This window comes from Ostrea edulis, chromosome 8 (genome assembly GCF_947568905.1).
Source record: "Ostrea edulis chromosome 8, xbOstEdul1.1, whole genome shotgun sequence".
NCBI classification, from domain to species: Eukaryota; Metazoa; Mollusca; class Bivalvia; order Ostreida; family Ostreidae; genus Ostrea; species Ostrea edulis.
Window position 1 is genome coordinate 31773767 of NC_079171.1, and position 9943 is coordinate 31783709.

At 35.8% G+C, this 9943-nt stretch overlaps 1 protein-coding gene across 1 annotated transcript in view; it reads right to left on the reverse strand.

Annotated features, from left to right (window-relative positions):
* Positions 1-8936, reverse strand: part of LOC125662763 (zinc finger protein 260-like) — a 21793-nt gene extending 12857 nt beyond the window's left edge. The window contains exon 1 of the mRNA XM_048895113.2: positions 8868-8936. The gene's annotated coding sequence lies outside the window, so the exon portion shown is untranslated. The remainder of the gene's footprint in view (positions 1-8867) is intronic.
* Positions 8937-9943: the final 1007 nt, after the last annotated feature.

Sequence of the window (9943 nt, forward strand, 5' to 3'; positions counted from 1 at the left end):
ATCTATTTGCTTTAATCAATATTGTTAATATATTTTTTCCCTTCATGAAAACAAGGACATCCACATTCTCTGGCTTTAAACAAACCCTCATTGCTGATACAATATATCCCACTCTAAGTCTAAGGCAGCAGAGGAAATTATTTTCAGGATGAATATATTCACAAATAAATTATAACTTCATTTATTTATTCATATATTTTCTTCATACAAAAATTGCGACTGCAGATCACGTTCGACTCCGATTACTATACATACATCATTCATCGATAGATTTCTCGCCAATTTTCTGACAGTTAGCTTTATGATGTCATAGCAAATATGTTAAATTACTTGCAGCACCAGAGCTTACGACCTCTGTTCCACAAACCTTACACTTTGTTTTTTTTTTAAGTTACAAACATGTAATATTTGAAAACTGAGACAACAGAATTGTCACCAAGCACACACTTTTGATACATGTTTGCATAGTATGTAGTCATGGAGCAAATGACATTTAGATAGTTCATTCGTATATTTTCAATTTATTTGTGAACTCGTTCATGAATTCTCGCTGTAAAATACGTAAATAACCACTCTTAAAATATTAAACGATACGGGACTCACTGTATCGGTTATCGTATCACTAAAAAATACGGATGTATATCGATAATCGATATATTGATCCAGCCCTAGCATCATTTAGTTTTATCATTTTAGTATTACATTTCTTACACATGTTAAAAGAAATCGTCAATACACCCCAAAATAGGTGCTCTTTCAGACATTTTTCTAGGGTAACACTCTCTGTAGAACTGTAGATCTCTGACAAAATATTGTGACACATGTTCAGAGAGCTACAGATCCACCCCTTAGTTATAAAAACCTTTGATTTACGGTGCATAAAAAAGCTGCGCACGGTTCAGGCCTAATATTGTTGTGTTCTTCTGTTGAATTTAATATAAAAAAATTCCTTAACCTATTTTCCTACTATAACTCTCTCTGTACATCATTTATTTCCAAAACACTCACCATTGTTCATTACTTCATTGTTCATATGAATAATCCTTGAAAGTTACTAGTGTGACCCATTTTCAATGTAAAGATGAAGATAAAACATTACGTTTAAAACACAGGGGCCAAGCCCGTTTTGGGCCCGAACTCTGTAATCAGTCTTCGACGTTAACCGGTGGCCCGTTGCCCGAGGCCAGTAAAATCTTTATCGGGCTTCTAAAAATATTTAACCCAGGAGTTCGGAGGGCCTGTAAATGTTTTATTGTATGTTTTGTATATATTACAAATAAGTGTGAGATTGACTCAGACTTTGTCATGACTTGCATGTAGCAATGAAATTTCGCATCGAAAAATGATCAACCGGACCTGCCTTTTATGAAGTATAGGGAGGCACAGGCACTGGAAGTTAATGTAAATAAATAGTATGTCCATATATAAAAAATACATGCACATACTATATATTTACATTAACTTTCAATGTCCATGTTGGGATTCCCGTGGGGTTTCGGGTTAGAATAGGTCCTCAGTACCCCTTTGCTTGTCGTAAGAGGCAACTAATAGGGCCGCGCGGTCCTTCGGAGGAGACGGCAAAAACCGAGGTCCCGTGTCACAGCAGGTGTGGCACGATAAAGATCCCTTTCTGCTCGATGGCCATAAGCGCCGAGCATAGGCCTAAATTATGTAGCCCTTCACCGGCAGTGGTGACGTCTCCATATGAGTGAAATATTTTCAAGAGGGACGTAAAATAATATTCAACCCGTGTAGGGAGGGGGCTCGTCAGTGAAATTCCAAACCTCACAAGCGTATTTCGTAAACATAACCATCAGATCCAAATAATTAAAAAAAAAAAACAGTAGTACAAGGAGAAAAAGAGATCGAAAAGTTAAGCCCCATTGGACCGAGGGTGGGCCTTTGCTGAGATTTAACAGTAGAACATGAGCTTCTGATGTCATCTGTTGCAAAATAAAATAAGATATAATAATGTCAGTTGTTCTTTAACTATGGTCATCTGGATATGTATTTTCCTACAGTATGCTTGTACCTTGCAAATGACAAGTGGTCAAATTAGAAAAAAACATTTTGGGCCATTAAAATATAGTTCTGGCTTGCAAAATTATTATACTGGGAGGCCCGAAGGGCCTGTGCTTCACAAAGTTTTTCGTGAAGACTGGACTAATACCATAAATATAGATCTATATTTATGATATCACAGAGTTCGGACCCAAAACGGGCTTAGCCCCTGTGATTTGAAATAGTCAAATCATGAATAAATGAATTATTGAGACTTTATCTATATTCTATATATAATATATTTAACAATTAAATTACAATTCATAACATAGTAAATGTATGGAGTTAAACCATAAATTCAACAAATTGACATGCATACTTGTACTAATGTTCAAGGTCAGGTATATGAAAAAATCTAAGGATTTACTTGAAAAGGTATTTACAACAAAGTCGATTTCTATACATTGTTTAATTTTACGTAACGAGTTTTTATACCCCCCCCCCCTCCCCCCCACGAACAAAGTTCTGGGGGGTATATAGGAATCACTTTGTCTGTCCGTCTGTCTGTGCAGATTCGTGTCCAGGCCATAAATTCTTTGTTCTTTGACTTAGGCATACCATATTTGGCACACAGGTGGATCACCATAGGGATTCCCTTAAACAGTTTCAGAGGGGCGCCCCGCCCTGTCGCCTTTTGCCGTCGCCCCTCTGCCCTTTCCCAAATTTTAAAAAAAAATTGCCGCCCTTTTGCCATTAACAACAACACAAAAATTCCCCCTTTTGTACCCAATTACAAATGTCTGTTTCTTTTGTCAAGTTCGTTTCATTTGCCGGATGCAGTATTTGACCAGGTAAATTGAACAGATCGTAATTGATCACTTGTGTCTAATCCGATAATTGGAAGCACGTGATAACGGTAAACATCCGTAGAAACTGTCTAAGTATGGTACACTGTATCATTTTAAAAAAAAGTGTATACCACTTCAACCTTGCGAAATTCGTTCGGTATGATATTCGCTTAAAAAAATATCAAAATCTTATTTCTATTCCAGATACGTTTACAATGGATTTATATGAGTAAAATAGCTCGAGCTATGTCAGATCTTTCCGAGGCTAATTCTGACATACATCCGTTTACTGAAAACTGGCACAAGATTAAGTTCTGAATATTGTGATAATTTTTACAATTTGATAAAAAGGTGACCGTTTTCTTTTCATCACTATATATATGCATTAATATTGTTTTGCTTTTACGGTGAACCGCTTAGAATCGGTACACGACTGAAGTGAACCTAGCTAGCTAGATGCGCGGATAGGCGCGCGCTTTTGTGTACCTCAAGAAGTATGAAGGGGTAGTTATGAGCAGTTTGAGAAAAGTCATTTGAAACCCATGTCATTTCGTGGCATACCATTCCTTCACTGCTTTTATCACAAGAGAGATGTCCGTTTTATCATCAATTCGTGTATTAATTCCCCGGCCATTTTGCATACAAAAATACTTGGAAATTCATTTTTAAAACACAAACATGAAGTATTCATCTATGGAAATAACATTCTTAATAATATCTGAAAGATTGTTAAAATTATTCTGATACGTCAAAAGTTGTATATCTGTATATCTATAATTAGCGATATGTAAATCAGATAAACAAGAGAGACAACTCAATTTCGCAGAGATCATGTGACGAGACTTACCGTATCAAAATCAAAATCAAAATAAAATTTAAATATATACAGCTAGAATATAAATTAATCCATATCAATTAACCATGATTCTGGTGTCAACTGACTCTGTGCAATATTTCAAAACAAGGCAGAGACATTCCTGAAACATCGCGCAGCTTCAATTAAACTTTCAAATGACTTTTTCAGTAAAAAATAACTTAGGTAAGGTTTGCGACATTTTGACATGTAGCATATCAGTATGCTTAGTATGAATTTATCTTTTGAAAATTGACTTTTTCAAAAATCGCCCGTGTCGTTTTTTGTTGGTTTTTTTTTTTTTTTTTGGACCAAATGAACTTAATTTCTTTTTTTGTTGTTGTTGATGTTTTACATTTACAGGATCTTTGTACAAACGAGAATACCAGTGTTATAAAAACTTATAGGGTAAAAAGATGGTAGAATTTAAAAAAAAAAAAAAATTATTATCTATAAGATAATCTTTAATTCTAGTTGGTAGAAAAAATTTATTTTAAAACACAAAAAAAACCCATTTTTTATGTCTTTAATAAAATTTAAATTGGTTGCCATGGCAACAAAAATGTAGTTTTACAAGGTTTATATCAGAAAACTTCAAACATAACAGGGCTTTCAAAAGTAGCCGGTAGCCGGCGGATTTCCGCCGCCTATAGTAACATTAGGTGCCGGCTACTTTAGTGACAAAAATGTATGTCCAATGAAAAAAACTTTTATAAAACTTTAAACATCTTCCAAACTTTAGTAGACTCAGAAATCGCGGCCGTATCAACCAGGATGTAAAAATGTGTTTACTTGCGCTAAATTTAGTTCAGGTAAATACCGGCACCTGATTGGTCGTCTGTTGGTGTAGAAAATAATACGTCAATTGCAATAGTCGGAAAGCCTCGGATTTACCCAATTCGTGACAACACAGACGAGAAGTTCCGAAAGATAACAACAAGTCCTGAACGTAAAAATCAATGATGTTGACGGAATGAAGAGAACAAATACCCTGTTCAGTTTCGGTTTAAAAAGGCCAGAAGTGAAAGTGACACGAGTATAATATCAATCAACAATTTTAAAGCGAAAACAGAATTTAATCAGGAAAGATTTCAGACTTGCTATTCTTTTTAATTTGCAAATGCCCATGTGGTATTAAATAAAAACGAAAGTAGAATTTTTCAGCACAAATTCGCTATGTTACCAACAAATCTGTAGCTGTTAACTTGAATTTGTGGAAAAATAAAATTATAGGTCATTTAAATGTTATATACTTATTAATTTGTAATAAAGATTGTTTGGGTTTTATTAAAAAAAATATTGGGGTGAGCAAAACATGCAGTTTAGTTCATTTCAACAATACTTTCTGCATGTAGAAACTTTCTTACAAAACAATTCAGTCTTATAAACTTTCAGTACAAATGTAGAAATAAAAGTGAAAGTTTCTGTTCAAGCAAAGACACTTAAAAATTAATTGATACAGTATTGCAAAAAATAATTACATGTAGTTATCTTGATGCACTTTATTTTTCATTTTGCATCAAAATTAGTACTTTGCAATGTTGAATTTTTTAAGTCTTTGCATGAACAGAAAATTTCACATATGAAACAATAAATTCATGGCAAAAGTAAAAATTTCAGGCAAAAAAATGACAATTTCAAAGCTGCATTTAAGTGCCAGGAAACCGCCAGAATGCAGGATTTTGCGTCATTTACCCCAGAGCTTCTGGGGGCCTTGAGCGGCCCCCAGACCCCCGGCCGTAAGGGCGTCAAGCATTGGATCGCCTTCTACTTTTTCATTTCAGCCTCCTACTTTTAAATTTGTTGAAAGCCCTGACATAATATTTGGACCATAAACATTTAAGAAAACATATAAAATTACTAACCACCAGGCTTTGTTTCCATGGTAACAGATTAAAAAGAATTATTTCATTTATGTGATTTGTTACTTTGTTTTATAATTGTAAAACTTTTTGAAGAGTGCATTGAGCATTTTCATGATCAAAATACAGTTCCAAATCACAAAACCTTGACTTGACTTGTGAGAATGTGGTGTTTTAAGCCTCGAACCAAGTCAGGGTTCCCTTCTGCCCCTGTCTGAGGTACTAAATTTCCCTGCCCTTTAGAAGCTGCTGTGGGAATCACTACACCATGAGACGGTGTGTCAAGTACCTTCATGACCTCTATATGACCTTGACCCTTAGGTCAAAATTAAAGTTTTTTTTACAATGGATTCGTGTCCGGGCCATAACTACTTTGTTCTTTGACACAGGCATACCATATTTGACACATGAGTGTATCACCATTAGACGATGTGTCATGTACCTTCATGACCTCCATATGACCTTGACATCAAGGTCAAAATTAAAAGTTTTTACAATGGATTCGTGTCAGGGCCATGACTTCTTTGTTCTTTGACATAGGCATATAATATTTGACACATGAGTGTATCACCATGAGACAATGTGTCAAGTACCTTCATGACCTCTATATGACCTTGAACTTTGACCTCAAGGTCAAAATTGATTATAGGGTTTTGACATAGTCATACCATAAGACATGGGTGTATCACTATGAGACTATGTGTCATGTACATTCATGACCTCTTTATGACCTTGATATTTGATCTCAAGGTCAAAATTATAGGTTTATGTCATGGATTTGTGTTCGGACTATATCTTCAAAGGCATACCATATTTTTACACTCAGGAAAGAGGTAATTTATACCTATTAACAACACCCTTTGGAAGATTGGGGTAAGTGGGGGGTATTCTTAGTGAGCATTGCTCACAATACATCTTGTTTCTTTTTTTTAAATTCCACAAAATTGTTTGGGCCATAAAATATTATTTAGACTGACAGCATTCCCAGCGCTGTCAGTCCAAATGTCTGACAGAGGAAAAGTTTTCAAGAACTCTGATAGACTGGTGCCATTTGACATAGACTTAATAAATTTGGTCTTAGTATCGGTCTATTTCAAACACCTGGGTCTCAACCAGCTTCGCTAGTCGAGGGTTTACAATCCGCTCCTATACCAACCCTTGGCAGATTTAGTGCGATTTTCGTAGCTTGGAGTGGCACCCTCTAGCGGATGGAGAAAACAACCCTGTTTGGATTACATTATGCTTATCCAATGAAAATGCGTGTTTCAGCTATTGTTTAAAAGTTGTTTTGAAATGGCTGCGTTCGTTGTTTAAATGGCTGCGCTATAGGAGAGTAACGCAATTTGGTATGCAAGTCGTTAAAAATATTAATATTAAATCTCTTAATTCATAAATTTAACTATCTCTTAATTGCATACTTGAAAAAAAATCAGTGAGAATATTACTATTATAGAAAATAAGCATGTGTGAACCCATGAAATATATGTAGTCGTTGAGTCTACGTCTAAAAATAACTCCACGTGTGTAAAGTGAATTCCAAATTGAGGAAAATAGCTCTGACGCAACTGTCTAAATCTGGGATAGATAAAACATAAAGCAACAAGAGATGTTTGATCTCAAACTTATGGTACGGTACTGTAGACTAGTAAACAAAATGCACTACTTCACGCAGATATGAGTCTGAACTGCGCACGTGGCATCATTGGTTTGGATATGTACTTGATACACGGCGGAGTGACAGTTGTAAGTATATTTAAATTCCTTTGTTTTGCACATGATCTAACGCAACACATTCTCTGATTGAGCAGTGGACTTTCCCTGCGTCCAATCATATGCTGAAAGTTGAGGCTACGAAAATTGCACTAAATCTGCAAAGGGTTCGTAGAGAAGCAAAGCGGATCCTAAACCCTCAGCTAGCGAAGATGGGTCTCCATGGGACGAAACGTTATAGAGACAGTATTCCAAGACCATGATTCTTACTCATTAATAAAACAAATTCACATCTTAGATAGAGTAATGAAAACAATCAGGACTTGAACGTAAAACTAAATAGCTGACACATCGAAATTAAACATATAAAATTTCTTAAAGTAACATTGCCTAGATGTAAAAATAAACATGCAATCACATTAAAATCCACATAGTACTGATGGAACAGGGCCGTCAATCTCCTTGAATTGGGTCCCATAAACAGATCCTTCCCAATTGACAAAATCCCCTAAAATTCCCAGTTTACCTATCTAAATATTCCCAATATCACAAACTGTTACATTGTGTGTATAAAAAAATTAAATCGTGTTAGTTTCATTTTTACTTATAACTTCTCGCACATTTTCGACAAGGCCCGAAATGTAAAATTTCCAAATTTGACCCAAAACATCGATAATTTTCCGAATCTAATAGGACCCGGACCCTGTACCAAATGGGACAGTGACAGCCCTGTGGAAAATGCCTGCCAGGACATTTTGCACTACAAATTGGTGCAAACCGTCTTACTCTTACAGGTTGGGAACACTTCCTCTATAGCGAGATCTTTTAGCTAAAACGGAATTATCCCTCTTTTGAGAGAAAGTAAACATTATTTACCATAAACAGATGTTTTTGCCCGTCTTTACTGTGACACACACTCAACATGACATGAATTGTCTCTATGAAATTGACAACACAGTCAAGAATTTGCATATCAAAGTTACTGCGTAAGAGGTAAGCAGTCTTAAATCCAATACACATCGTGAGTGTTTTTGTTTTGATTAATATATTTGCCAATGTATCAGACATTTTCGCACTTTTTCTTCTTTTCACGTGAAACATGAAGAGATGTACTCCACGGGTGTTTTTCTCGGTTGTACGGAATATATTAACTTTCGCTAGAGAGAGATAATCGCGTTTTTGCGAGAATATCTTGCTGTAGGGGTAGTGTTCCAACCTCTCTTAGGGCTAAACGTCTTTGGGGGCGAAATGTCCCAATACCGTTCAAATCAACAATCAAAATGAGAAACAATATTGCGTGTTTTCAATTCTTTTCTACCGCATATACAGAAAAACTGGATCAATTAAAAACGTGAATCATGACAATTGACATGCCTGTCCACTCTCCAGAGAGAAAATTGTTTTGAAATGCGTTCGACTATAACATATCAGTCGAGAAAGTAATCTCAGCGAGATTCGTCGAGAGGCGTCAGTCCAAATATCCAGCCTCGACGAATCTCGCTGAGATTATCGAGAAAGCTGTGATTTATCAAACCAAACAACAAAAAAAACTAATGCAAAGTATTAGCACGCAGACTGAACCAGTTAACTTACCTGTAACCCTCTGTTTTGTAATCGTTACCGTTATCACCAGAATTATTCGACAGACCCGCTCTCTTGTTTTCAGAATGTTGATCCCGATCCAAATTGTTACACTGTAAGTACATACACGAGAAAAGGGCCATTTTAATTCTCGACAAATCGCGGCAACGTAAAAATAAATAGTTTAATGTTTACATCCTGGTGACATTTCCGACATAGATCAATATATGTCCAAGAAGATTCTACTACAGTAAAATGGATTTCATGTAAGAAATTAGATCTACATGTACATACCTGCGTTTATCAATAGACTAGTAAATCCGTACTGGTTTTCAAATTATATAGTATATGAGGGGTACCTGTAAAGTGCGAAACGAAACGAAATCTACCGAAACGAAACGAAATCCACCGAAACGAAACGAAATCTACCGAAACGAAACGAAACAGATTATATAATCGAACTCTTTTAATTATAATAATTAAAAATGGTATCTTAGGCCCCTGTTAAAGTATACACATATAAATAGAATTCACGGATCCAACGCCGACGACCCCATCCCTCGTTTAGTGTGTTTCCCCAGACCTCTGACCTGTGAGACTGTAACCTTCCGTTCTGAAATTTATGGATCCGAAGCTAATTGCACATGGTATTTATGCACTTTGTGCTTAACACAACACCCCCCCCCCCCCCTTCCAACTTTTAAAACTTTGTATCAGTCAAGCCGAAAGCCTACATCAAAAGGGAGGCGAATTTTATTTATATGTGATAACTTTCACAGAGGCCTAAGATACCATTTTTAATTATTATAATTAAAAGAGTTCGGTTATACAATCTGTTTCGTTTCGTTTCGGTAGGTTTTGTTTCGTTTCGGTGGGTATCGTTTCGTTTCGGTGGGTTTCGTTTCGGTAGATTTCGTTTCGTTTCGTTTCGATTTCGTTTTTCAATTTACAGGTACCCAGTATATGGGTTAGAATCCCACTGTATTTCAACCTAGGTTCGTGTTACTGTAGCTCTCAGTTTGTCAATGACAAGTTAAATTCACAACAAGAATAACAAAGTTTTCTAGAATTTATCGATCATTAAATAG